The sequence below is a fragment of the Chlamydotis macqueenii genome, chromosome 8 (genome assembly GCF_036417535.1).
Source record: "Chlamydotis macqueenii isolate bChlMac1 chromosome 8, bChlMac1.mat, whole genome shotgun sequence".
Classification (NCBI taxonomy): Eukaryota; Metazoa; Chordata; class Aves; order Otidiformes; family Otididae; genus Chlamydotis; species Chlamydotis macqueenii.
Window position 1 is genome coordinate 1,087,715 of NC_141563.1, and position 13,428 is coordinate 1,101,142.

A 13,428-nucleotide genomic window follows, 5' to 3' on the forward strand; every position below is an offset into this window, starting at 1 on the left:
GACGCTGTCTCTGCTCCTGCATGGTCAAGGGAGGCAGCAGCTGCTGAGAGGGAGTGACGTGCGACGTCAGTGGCTGGTGGTGGCCGCGTTTGGTTCCATCCCTGCAGCCATGAGCCGGCACGCTGTGGGACAGGGCTCCATGGCACGCAGGCGCTCCTCGCCCCGCCACGGCCTGGCGCAGAAGGACGAGCACCAGCGGGAGCTGGAGAGGCTGCGGGCTGAGCTGGAGGCTGAGCGACTCCGCTGCCAAGAGCTGCAGCGACGCTTCGAGGCTGAAACTGGCCGGCTGAAGGAGGCGGCAGAGCAGAAGCAGCAGCTCCTGGCCAAACAGCTCCACTCTGCGTGGGAGCAGCGGCAGGCACAGGAGCTCCAGCGGCTGCGGGAGCTGAACCAGCGGCAGCAGGTGGCAGAGATCCGCCAGCTGCTGCGCTCCAAGGAGGATCAGCTGCGCAGGGCGCAAGCAACGCTGCAGCAGCAGCGCGACAACGCCATCCATCAGGCGTGGCAGCTGCGTCAACAGCTGGCCAAGGAGCTGGTGAGAGCAGGCTGGAGCGGAAGCCAGGCCTGCGGGAAGCTCCAGGATGCCCTCAGCAAGCTGTGCTGGGAGAGCAATGGCCAGCAGGCTGCTCACATCCTCCGCCTCCAACGGGAACTGATGCTGCAGAGGAGAGCCTTCCTCAAGTACATCGTGGAGCGGTTCAACGGTGAGCAGCCTGCTTCCTGCAGCAAGGCCGGGGCCAAGGCTTCAGACATGCTCTGCCAGCAGAGGCTGCTAGGCTGCGGGGGAATCGGGCCCTTCTCTTTGGAGAGCCCCATGGGGTTTTCCACCCTCCATGGAGAAGGGCAGCCCAAAAGATGCAACAGCTTCAAAGATGCGTGCCTCCAGGAGAGAAGGATCAGCCTGGAGGAGGCCCTCAGGGCTATTGGGTCAGACTTGGCTGATTGCTGCTGGGACTCCCCGCCACAAGGAATGAGCAGCGGCGCGTGGTCTGTGCCAGAGCTGGATGTCCAGCATGGAGGGCAGCAGGAGGACTGGCTGCCTGGTAGCCGTCCCAGCAGGCTGCTGCAGCAGAACATCCACCCGCAGAGTACCCCCCAGGACCTGGAGAGGCCATGCAGGGTCCTTCAAGAGGAGATCTGTCTTCTGAGGAAGGCAAGCTCTCCACAAGCACGAGAGGAGCTGGAGAGGCTCATGCAGAAGCCTGCTGGGCTGGGGGAGCAGCTTCAGGTGGCTGAGGAGCTTCAGGCCCAAGAGGCTGCGGGTGAAGAGGGCTCCTATGGTGTGAGCAGCCAGTGCCACACTTGTGAGAAGTTCCAGCTGCAGCTGACTGAGCTGCAAAAGGAGAACACCCAGCTGCTGAAGAAAATGCTCGCCTGCGTGGGCAGATGAGATTGCCAGAAAGGGAAAGAAAGGCAAGTGAGAGAGGAGCGAGATTCTGCCATCCAAACCAAGATCTTCCAAGCCAGCTGCAGGAGGCAGAGCCCAGAGTGAAAGGCAGAAAGAAATGGGAAATAGACGTCAACAGCTGGAGACTGATTCGTTTGGAAGAAGTTCCAGGTGACGACGAGTGACTGATAGCAGGACACAGATGATGCCTGTCCTGTCTTCTTCTATCTTCTCATTAAATCTTTTCTGAACTCTCTCTCTGTGGCTTTTTCTTTTTTACAGCTTTTTTCCCCCAGCTCTCTCAGCTTTTTGGGAGGCTCAGCTCTTGCGCTTGCAAACACGTGGAGACCCAGAATCTTGTTCTGGACAACTTAAGTATTCTGCAAGGAAAGAGAGACCCTTCTCAAAGGCTGCTATGGGCGTATGGGGCTTTCTCCCAAATCATTGATCCCCTTCTGAGCTCAGGTTTTACCCGAATTCAGTGCTTGTTGCTTCCCCAGCAGCAGACAGGCCAGCTCTGCGATGAGCAAACACCGTCCTACCCAGCGCTCTCTGCTCACTTCAGTAGCCCTTCTCTTCCTTTCAGGTGTCTGCAGATTAAAAGCAAAGCTTTTATCTTCTTGTTGATTCAGATTGTTTGCTGAAGTTTTCTGTGGGTATTTCTCGAGCCAGTATGGCGTCAGTGAACAGCAACCAACCTTGGGAGAGGGATGCAATCATGCTCGTTGGAAGAAAGCCATGGGAGTGAGAAGAGAAGCTTTAAGACAGGAGACATTGTTAGTGAATTTATGGCTTGTTTCACCCGATGTTCACAGAAAAACTAGTCACTGGCCTTGTAGATAAGAGAGTTGCTGGAGTTGTTCTGTCTGTAATAGTAGAAGAATGCTGCTGTGGAAAATTACTAGGAAGTATTGAAACTTAATTTTTCTTAGCAATTCTGAATATGTATCGTGTGTGAGCAGTGATTTTATTGGGTAAGCTTGTATGTGGGATAACTGTTGATTGGACAAGAATGAAATAAGGAAGGTAATGCTTAAGAAGAGAAATGTATAAAAACCCACTTGTAAAAATAAACGGCGTCTCGCCGCCACCTCCTCTGGCCCACCCTGCCACAAGACCTAAACTAAACCTGCTGCTGCCATTCTTGCGGTCCTGCCACCTGCTAATCCTGATGATGACCCAGATGATCTTTTTCATCCAGAGCCTAATGATCCAGGAACAGAGCCTGATTTATGTCCTCCTGACCCTCATGATAAATGGGCAGCTGTAAGGGGAGAAGCGAGGCACGCGGGGGATGCGGATATGCTGTGTGCTTTCCCTGTGGTGTCTGTGCCTGATCGCGACCTGCGGTGGGAGGTCTCTTGTATGTTCTTAGTAAGGATATCAGGGGAACGGTGATGGACCATGCACTTGGGGCTCCGTATACAACACATTTAATACAGTCTCTCTGTGATACTCATGTGTTTACGCCAAATGATTTTAAAATGTTGTTTCACTTAATAATGACGGACATGCAATACACTTTGTGGGAGTCAAAGATGAAGCAGCTTGCGGGCGCCCAGGCTGATGAAAATTTGACATTAGGGGGGCGCGACCCATTGCGAGCAGTCACTGCAGACATGTTATTGGGGCAAGGCGATCACAGCACCAATGCTGCACAAGCTAGAATCTGCCAGGCGCGTCTGCTGCAGGTTAAACAGTTGGCACTCCATGCTTTAAGATCTGTTTACCCTGAAACCAGTAAACAGAGACAGCCTTTTGTCCAAATCAAACAAGAAACAAATGAACAATTTATGAATTTTTTAGAGCGGCCTAATGAGGCTTTTGAAAAGCAGATCGATAATGAGCAGGCACAGGAATATATTTTCAAACAACTTGCTGTCGAAAATGCCAACCCTGACTGTCAGAAAGTATTACGACCTTTAAGGAATCCTAGCATCGACGATATGCTGAATGCTTGTATGAACATTGCGTCTAGGCAACACCATCTGTCTCTGATTGCAGAAGCCTTTGCAGCGCTGTCAGCTAAGTCGCAGCAATGCTTTTCGTGAGGTTAGTACATGACCTGAGAAACATAAATGAGGTCATTGAAGATATAGGAGCCTTACAACCTGGGCTCCCTTGGCCAACAACATTACCACAAGCATGGACTCTTATTGTCATCGACCTGAAAGACTGTTTCTGGCTCCGCAAGATGCACCGCGATTCGCCTTCTCTGTGCCTTCTATCAATGCTGTGGAGCCGCACAAAAGATATCACTGGTAGGTGTTGCTGCAGGGCATGAAAAACAGTCCAACGCTATGCCACCAGTTTGTAGTGGCAGTTTTAAGTCCAATACGAAAGTATTTTGAAAATGTTCTAATCTACCATTATATGGATGACATCTTACTTGCTGCGGAATCAGAGCAAACAGCCCGAGAAGTGAAACGACAAGTAGTCCAAGCAGTTTCAAGCACGGGGCTCACAACTGCAGAAGAAAAAATGCAGGAAACCCCACCGTGGCAGTATTTAGGATGGAAAATATCACTTTAAGGATGTTTCCTGACAAATTTGGCTGATCTATTAGATTGTGGCCTTCAAGGAATGTGTAAATCCCATTTAACTCCAAGAATTCTGCTCAATATGTGAATAACCTCAGGTCCAAAATGAGGACCTCTATCTGATGACATTCTTTTGGGAATTCCAAACTGTGGCATTATTTCTTTCAACATATTTTTAGCCACCTCTCTTGCTTATTGGTGTGACAGGGAAAAACTTTTGGACATATCTCCTAATGCCAATAGGTATCTATATCCATTTTGTTGTGGCAATGCTGAAAAATCAATCTGGCAATAATTTTCAGGCGAGTTTCCTTTATATGTGGTTCCTGGGGGTGGTTGTTTAATATTTCTAGGGTTATTCTTTAAACAAATTTCACACTTTTAATTACTGATTCTATTAATTTTGTCATGCTAACACTAATTACCTTTCCTCTTCAATCACTGATCATTGTCTCTATGTCCCAATGAATTTTTCTGTTCTTAGCATCGATTGTGGTGAGACCACAACTTGATTTTTAGGAGTAATCATCCATCATTTTCCATTTTTATTTGAATTAAGTGATTTAGCTAATTCCAAAGCAACCTTAATGTAATTTGGAGTTTGTTGTTCAAATTTCATTTTTTTTTAACTGGTATTACTGCCATGATGCCTTTTTCTGCTACCTCCTCTGCCATTTGATCGGCTAATCCATTTTCAATATTCTCTGGGGAATTCCCAAATTGGTGGGCTTTGTAGTTCATAATCGCAACTTCTTTGGGTTTCTGCACCACTTGGAGCAAGGGCAGAATTTTTTTTTCTCTCGATGTTTGATGGATGTTCCTTGTGCTGTCAGCATTCCTCTCACTTTCCATATGGCTCCATGAGCATGCACAGCTCCAAAAGCATACTTTGAATCAGTCCATATATAATCATAGAATCATAGAATGGTTAGAGTTGGAATGGACCTTAAAAGCTCATCTAGTCCAACCCCCCTGCAAGAAGCAGGGACATCCCCGACTAGATCAGGTTGCTCAGAGCCTCATCCAGCCTGGCCTTGAACGTTTCCAGAGATGGGGCCTCCACCACCTCTCTGGGCAACCTGTTCCAGTGTTCTACAACCCCCAGTGTAAAAAATATAATCCTAATATCCAATCCAAATCTACCTCCGTCTACCTTAAAACCATTACCCCTCGTCCTATCACAACAGGCCCTCCTGAACAGCCTTTCCCTATCATTCTTGTAGGTCCCCTTGAGTTACTGGAAGATGGCTATAAGGTGTCCCCGGAGCCTCCTCTTCTCCAGGCTGAACAGCCCCAATTCTGTCAGCCTGGCCTCACAGGAGAGGTGCTCCAGCCCTTTTATCATCTTTGTGGCCCTCCTCTGGACCTTCTCCAACTGGTCCATGTCCTTCTTGTGTTGGGGGCTCCAGAACTGGACACAGTACTCCAGGTGGGGTCTCACCAGGGCAGAGTAGAGGGGGAGAATCACCTCCCTCGACCTGCTGGCCACGCTCCTCTTGATGCAGCCCAGGATGCGGTTGGCCTTCTGGGCCACAAGGGTGCATTGCTGGCTCATGTAGAGCTTCTCGTCCACCAGCACTCCCAAGTCCTTTTCGTCAGGGCTGCTCTCAATCCATTCCCTGCCCAGCCTGTATTTGTGCCTGGGGTTGCCACGACACAGGTGCAGGACCTTGCACTTGGCCTGGTTGAACTTCATGAGGTTGGCACGGGCCCACCTCTCCAGCCTGTCCAGGTCCCTCTGGATGGCATCCCTCCCCTCCAGCATGTCAACAGCACCACACAGCTTGGTGTCATCGGCAAACTTGCTGAGGGTGCACTCTATCCCACTGTCCATGTTGCCGACAAAGATGTTGAACAGGGCCAGGCCCAGCATGGACCCCTGAGTGACGCCACTCGTCACCGGTCTCCACATGGACATGGAACTGTTGACCACCACTCCCTGAGTGCAGCCATCCAGCCAACTCCTTATCCACCGAGTGGTCCATCCATCAAACCCATATCTCTCTAGTTTAGAGAGAAGGATGTTGTGCGGGACAGTGTCAAATGCCTTGCACAAGGCCAGGTAGATGATATCCGTTGCTTGTCCCTTGTCCTTCGATGCTGTCACCCCGTCATAGAAGGCCATCAAATTGGTCAGGCATGATCTGCCCTTGGTGAAGCCATGTTGGCTGTCACCAACCAACTCCTTGCTCTCCATGTGCCTTAGCATGGTTTCCAGGAGAATCTTCTCCATGACCTTGCCAGGCACAGAGGTGAGGCTGACCGGCGTGTAGTTACCCGGGTCTTCCTTATTCCCCTTTTTAAAAATTGGGGTTATGTTCCCTCTCTTCCAGTCATCGGGGACCTCACCAGACCGCCACGACTTCTCAAATACGATAGCCAGTGGCTTGGCAACTTCATCCGCCAGTTCCCTCAGGACCCGGGGATGGATCTCATCACGTCCCATGGACTTGTGTACCTTTAAGTTCCTCATATGATCCCGAACCTGCTCTTCCAGTACAGTGGGCAGTTCTTCATTCTCGCAGTCCCTGCTTGCACCTTCTACAGCTTGGGCGGTGGGAGAGGAACTCTTGTCGGTGAAGACTGAGGCAAAAAAGTCATTGAGAACCTCAGCCTTCTCCATGTCCTGGGTAACCAGGACACCAGTTCCCTTCCGGAGGGGGCCTACATTTTCCCTGGACTTTCTTTTGTCACCTGCGTACCTAGAAAAGCTCTTCTTGTTGCATTTTATATCCCTGGCCAGATTCAGTTCTGTCAGGGCTTTGGCCTTCCTTACCTTATCCCTGGCCACTCGCGCAGCCTCTTTGTAGTCCTCCCAGGCTACCTGTCCCCACTTCCACCCTCTATAGGCTTCCTTTTTCACTTTCAGTTGATCCAGGAGCTCCTTGCTCATCCACGCCGGCCTCCTGGCCTTTTTGCCCGACTTGTTTTTCATCGGGATGCACCTCTGCTGAGCTTGGAGGAGGTGCTCCTTGAATATGGACCAACTTTCCTGGGCCCCTCTTCCCTCCAGGGCCGCCTCCCATGGCACTTGGCCCATCAGGTCCCTGAAGAGACCGAAGTCCGCCTTCCTGAAATCTAGGGCAGAGAGCTTGCCATGTAGGGCAGAGAGATTGCCATGTATTTCTTTTTTTTTTTTTTTTCTGCAGTGTTGGAAGCTTGCCTACCCTACGTCTCCTACCGGTGGCCCTTGCACTGGGGTGGAGGTTGTGGCAGGGGAGCACAGCTAGCGTATACCCTTGACCGCTGAACGGCACGGCACTATGAGGGAAGGTCGTCCTCTTCGACCAAGCGCACAGCTTCGGGAGGGATGCACACGGAGCGGTGAGGGAGGAAGGGGACACCCACCTAGCCAACCAGATCGGCTGAATCAACCCTGGCGATCGATGGGGTGACAGATGTCGCAGCCAGATTGCCCTCACATCCTCTTCACTTTCAGTTGGTCCAGGAGCTCCTTGCTCATCCACGCAGGCCTCCTGGCCTTTTTCCCCAACTTGTTCTTCGTCAGGATGCACCTCTGCTGAGCTTGGAGGAGGTGCTCCTTGAATATGGACCAACTTTCCTGGGCCCCTCTTCCCTCCAGGGCCACCTCCCATGGCACTTGGCCCATCAGGTCCCTGAAGAGGCTGAAGTCCGCCTTCCTGAAGTCTAGGGCTGAGAGCTTGCATTGTAGTTTCCTTGCTGCCCCATGGATCTTGAACTCCACCGTGTCGTGGTCGCTGCAGCCAAAGATGTCCTTTAGTTTCACATCCCCCACCAGCCCCTCCCTGTTGGTGATCACAAGGTCAAGCATGGCACCCCTCCTTGTCAGCTCCTCTGTCGCCTGCAGGAGGAAGTTGTCGTCCACGCATTCCAGGAACCTCCTGGACTGCCTGTGCCCTGCCGTGTTGTCTCTCCAACAGACGTCAGGGTGGTTGAAGTCCCCCATGAGAACCAGGGCCTGTGACCGTGAGACTGCTCCTATCTGGCTACAGAGCACTTCATCTGCTCTGTCCTCCTGGCCAGGCGGCCTGTAACAGACCCCCACCGTAATGTCCCCTGTCCGTCCCCATCCTCTAATCTTGACCCATAAGCTCTCTGTCAGCTCCTCCTCCATCCCCAGGTGGAGCTCCACACACTCCAGCCGGTTGCTGATGTAGAGAGTGACACCCCCTCCTCGTCTCCCCTTCCTGTCCTTTCTAAAAAGCCTATACCCCTCCATGTTGACGCTCCAGTAGTATGAGTCATCCCACCACATCTCTGTGATGCCAACGAGGTCGTAGCCCTGCTCGTGTGCACGCATATCCAGCTCTTCCTGTTTATTCCCCATGCTGCGTGCATTGGTATAGAGACACTTCAGCTGGGCCCCCGACAAAGCCGACTTGCTGGCTGGAGAGACAGGGGTTCTATTGGACCGCAGTTTAAGTTCATTTGCACTTATCTGTGATCCTTCCTCAGCTTCTGGACCCTCGGTGCTGGCACTGGCGCCACGCTGACAGCAGTGGGCTGAACTGTGCTCCCCCTCCCCCAGCAACACCAGTTTAAAGCCCTCCAGACGAGCCTGGCAAGCCTTTGTCCAAACACACTCTTCCCCTTCTGGGTTAGGTGCACGCCATCCGCCCCTAGCAGCCCGGGCTTCTCAAAGCACGCCCCGTGATCTAGATACCCAAAGCCCTGGCTGTAGCACCACTCCCTGAGCCACGAGTTAACCTGCCAGATACATCTGGCCCTTTCAGGTCCCTGCCCTTCGACCGGGAGGATTGATGAGAATACCACCTGCACCCCAGAATCTTTGACTGTTGAACCCAGGGCCCTGAAATCCCTTTTGATGTTTCTCAGGCTGCTGCTGGCCGTGTCACTGCCCCCCACATGAAACACCAGTAGTGGATAGTAGCCTGTGGGCTGTATGAGGCTAGGTAGTCTCTCGGTGACATCCCTGTTACAAGCCCCCGGGAGACAGCACACCTCCCGAGAGACCGCATCGGGGCGGCAGATGGGTGCCTCCGTACCTGTCAGGAGGGAGTCACCCACTACTACCACTCGTCTCTTTTTCTTGGTAGCGCTAGTTACTATGCGAGCTGGTCGGGCTACCTCGCACGGTTCCCGTGCCTCCCCCGAGGTGCTGGCTCTTACTTCTTCAGTCTGCAGAGCAGCAAAGCGGTTCTGCAGGGACACCTCGGGCCCTACCCTTGTGAACTGCCACCAAAACAGCCGCGCCCCGTCCTTGCTGACGCGCCACACCCAGTTTGCCCATCCTGTTTGCCGCGCTCCGGGTCGCTGGCGCACACTAGGGCCTGCTTTATACAGGGAGAGGGGCCGGGGTGCCGGTGCTCCCTGGTTCCGCCCACGTCTCATCAGGCACTGTCGCATGAGCTGCGGGCTCCTGCCGCCTTGCTCCGCTCCACACTGAGCTTTGGTGCTTCAGGAATATCCTGGCTGAGCTGCGCTGTGCCGCGCCGCTGCCGACCGTGCCAACTACGAAGCTGTTGCCTCAGCCACCCCAGCCCCATTCAGAGCAGGGGTGTGACGGGCACCAGCCAGGGCATCTCAGACCAATTCAGTGCCTTTGGCCAGTGACTGAATCCCACCACTGCAGAGACACAAGGTCTGTCCCTTCTCCATCCAGTAGATGTATGAGAGCACATGAACACAAAGCATCTCACACGGAGGTCTCTGCAAGTGTTCTGTCACTCTCAAACTGTCCTGGTTCTTCTCTTCCCCATCCTTTAACCTTCCCATTGATGATACCATTGTGGATTAATCCAACAGGTTTCGTGATGTTCCAGTATCAAAGGATGTCCACACCCAAAACCACTTTCAAAATCCTCTCTTTCTTTGCTGGGATGGACTTCACCTCCAGGCCAAACCTGTCATGTGCAGGTGCTGCAGGCTGTGAGGAGAACCCAATCTGAACAATTAGTCATTCACTATCGAACATTGGAGCTAAAATGTTTCAAACCCAAGGCAACAAGAGAACAGACTCGTGCTGTGGGTGCCATGCTTGATGCTGATGCACGTGCAGAGGAGGAATTGAAGACTGTAAGAACCACAGTAACTGTCCCCAGGGGTGACAGAACAACTGAGCCATTCAAGTCAGAAGGAACCTCGGGAGGACTTCAGACCAACCTTGCTCTGACATCAGAAAGAACAGTGATTTCCCATTCCATTCTTCAGAGTTTTATCCAACTATGTCTTGAAAATATTTCCCAGGAACTTGGTCTAAGATCATTGGTGCACTCCTGGGAACCCTCCAACAAAGATGAGTGTGCCTTGTGCTGCCAGGTAGGAACAGCCACAGGATTCCTTGACCCTCAGCAAGATGTGAGCAACCTCAACAAGCTCCCAACCAACTCTGTCCACTGCCCTTGATCAAATTGTGCATTGTTAAGAGTCTGCTGAAGCTTTTCCAGCCCTTGGACTATTACCCTCTGCTGCGCTTCCATGTAAGTACCAAGGATGAAGCCCAAGGGAGAAAGTATGGAGTGTGACTACCTGGCTCTAGGCATGAAGGTCAAGCGTATGGTGGCCCAGGTGGTGTTCTGCTTGATCCTGCTAATGAGGAGGGTCAACATTTGATTATGCATATGGTATCAGCAACAGGGCTGTATGACCACGAGAGCCTTCCTGAGGATCAGTGACTGCTTAGAAGATGCAGAGTAAGATTACCCTTTGTCAAAGTGGGGTAAAATTACACAGGGGAGTGTGTCCATGCTGGTCTGACCGACCCCTCCTGCCCCTCCATGTGCTCCTGCAGGGCCCCGAGCTGGTGGTGCTGCTCTGCATATGGAGCAGGCTGTGGTGCCTGCAAACCTCGGGGAGACACTCCAAGGTGCATCCCTGTAGGTCATTCACCATCTCCAGGGGAACTGGGCACCCACAGGTGAAGGGGCTCAAACCAGGACCATTGCTTATGTTGCCCCATGCTCTCCTCCCCTGAATGCATGAAGGACCCAAGCACAGCAGGAAAGGATCATAAGGGCAATTTCTTCAGCCTGACCACAGCTGTGGAAGAAGAATCCAACCTCTAAATATTGGAATGGAGGAAATGTCCTTTTATTACTCAGACATGACACAGGAGACCAGCTGTATGATGACCCAAGATGCAAGTAAACAGGCCTCCAGCTCAGACAGGCTGGTTCATGCCTCTGGAGAAGTGTAGTGGATGTAGGCATTCCTGGACAAACATAGTTATAACAGATAAAATGCTGAATGCACAAGAGATTCTCAGATGAATTAGAAATCACTTCAGAAGTGACATGGGCCACTTATTCCTACTGACAGAAAAAAGACCGAATCAGTTTCTTCAGTGTGAATTTCAGCTCCTGGATCCTCAAGCTGTAGATGAGCGGGTTCAATGTTGGAGGCACCACCGAGTACAGAAATGACACCAACGGGTCCAGGAATCGGGAAGAGGTGGAGGGGGGTTTCAGGTAGGCAAAGATACCAGTGCTGATAAACAGGGAGACCACAGCCAGGTGAGGGAGGCACGTGGAAAAGGCTTTGTGCCGACCCTGCTCAGAGGGGATCCTCAGCACAGCCCTGAAGATCTGCACATAGGACACAACAATGAACACAAAACAACCACAAAACAGAAAAGCACTGAAAGCAAGAAGCCTTACTTCTCTGAGGTAGACGTTAGAGCAGGAGAGCTTGAGGATCTGGGGGAATTTCACAGAAGAACTGGTCCAGGGCATTTCCCTTGCAGAATGGCAGTGAAAATGTATTGGCCGTGTGCACCAGACCCTCGAGAAACCCAGTGCCCCAGGCAGCTGCTGCCATGTGGACACAAGCTCTGCTGCCCAGGAGGGTCCCGTAGTGCAGGGGTTTGCAGATGGCAACATACCGGTCATAGGCCATGACAGTGAGAAGATAAACCTCTGCTGAAAAGAAAAAGAAAAACAAAAATATTTGAGCTGTACATCCCTGGTAAGAAATGGCCCCAGTGTGCCAGACGGAATTGGCCATGGCTTTGGGGAAAGTGGTGGAGATGGAGCCCAGGTCAATAACAGAGAGGTTGAGGAGGAAGAAGTACATGGGGGTGTGGAGGCAGTGGTCGCAGGCTATGGCAGTGACGATGAGGCCGTTGCCCAGGAGGGCAGCCAGGTAGATGCCCAGGAAGACCCAAAAGTGCAAGAGCTGCAGCTCCCGTGTGTCTGCGAATGCCAGGAGGAGAAACTCAGTGGTGGAGCTGCTGTTGGACATTTTGTCTCTTTGGCCATGTGAACCTGTCCAAGGTAGGAAAGACAGTGACAACGTAGGGAATATTTCTCTGAGCAGATAAAAAGCCGTATCTCATAGACCCTCCTCTGCTATGCACGTCCTTTACATTTTCTGGGAGACCTTCCCTCAGCTCTCTGCCTGGAACTGCTGTGAGGAGAAGTGCCTCTACCAAGGAGTCAGGCCTTTCTGCGGCAGTGGGGTCATGAGAATGACGGGGTCAGGGGCCAGTGCTGGTGTTTGACTTTTTCAGATAAAACCGCTCCTAAAGCAGAAGGGCTTGTCAGGATCTGCACTGCCAGTGCTAAGGAAACAGGATTGGAGTAGGCAGGCTGAAGGGCTTGGGATTTTTTTAGGATTCTTCCTCCTTCTCCCCTCAGGAATATTCTTGGATGTCAGAAGCCTCAACATTTCTGCTGCACTCAGAGATAAAACAGAGAGTGCTGCAAAGGAAAGGATTGGCAGTGGCTTAGTGCACAGTAAGCTCTTTCTTGTTCCCAGCTGCCCTGGGATTACACCTTTCTCAGATGGAGAGTGATCACACTCCCATATTATCCTGAGAAGCCACCAGACACTGCTGAGACAAGAGCGATCTACTGAAGCTGGATGCAGACCAGAAACTGTCTCACCCTTTCTCAAGTTCTCAGCATCCCACTTCGAACCAAAGACACCCATGGCTCGTTTCACCAACCCAACAGCATTTCCTCACTGGTAGCATCTCTCCAGTGCTCCAAGGGAGTTTCAGAAAACACACATTAAAAAAATGGTATGAGAAGGATTTCCACCCTTGAGGGTAGCTCACAGCTTGGAATGTCACTCCAAGAAAATAGCCAAGTCACCCCCCCACAAGATCGGGGGTGACTCTGCAGCTGGAACTCCCCTCCCCAGACAGCCTGACAGCAAGAACAAGACCCCAGCAGCAACACCACAGAGAGGTGGAGGCACAAGGGCAAATACAGCCAGGGTGCGGCTGAGAGAGGACAGGGCAGAGGCAGGCGGGCACTGGGGACAGCGTCCCCATCCCCCAGCTGTGCGTGCCCCCTCCCCGACACCACCATTGCCGGGCAGCTGCTCTCAGCCCCTGTGCTCTGCAGAGGGCCGTGGACACGTGGCTGGAGAGCTGCAGCATGGCTCTGCTGGAGCTCTGGCTGCAGAGGAGGGGGTTCATGGCTGGGACCCCACAGCCCTGAGGGCAGAGGCTTGGGTGGGTGGGAGAGGAGGCCAGGGGGCTTGCTCAGAGGAAGGGCTCTGCACTGGAGGGGATGATACAGAGATTTCTGAATTCTCCCTCCCACAACATTTCTG

At 52.3% G+C, this 13,428-nt stretch overlaps 1 pseudogene; it reads right to left on the reverse strand.

The window, feature by feature from the left end:
• Positions 1–1,705: 1,705 nt before the first annotated feature.
• LOC147599780 (olfactory receptor 14A16-like) lies at positions 1,706–12,108 on the reverse strand (annotated as a pseudogene).
• Positions 12,109–13,428: the final 1,320 nt, after the last annotated feature.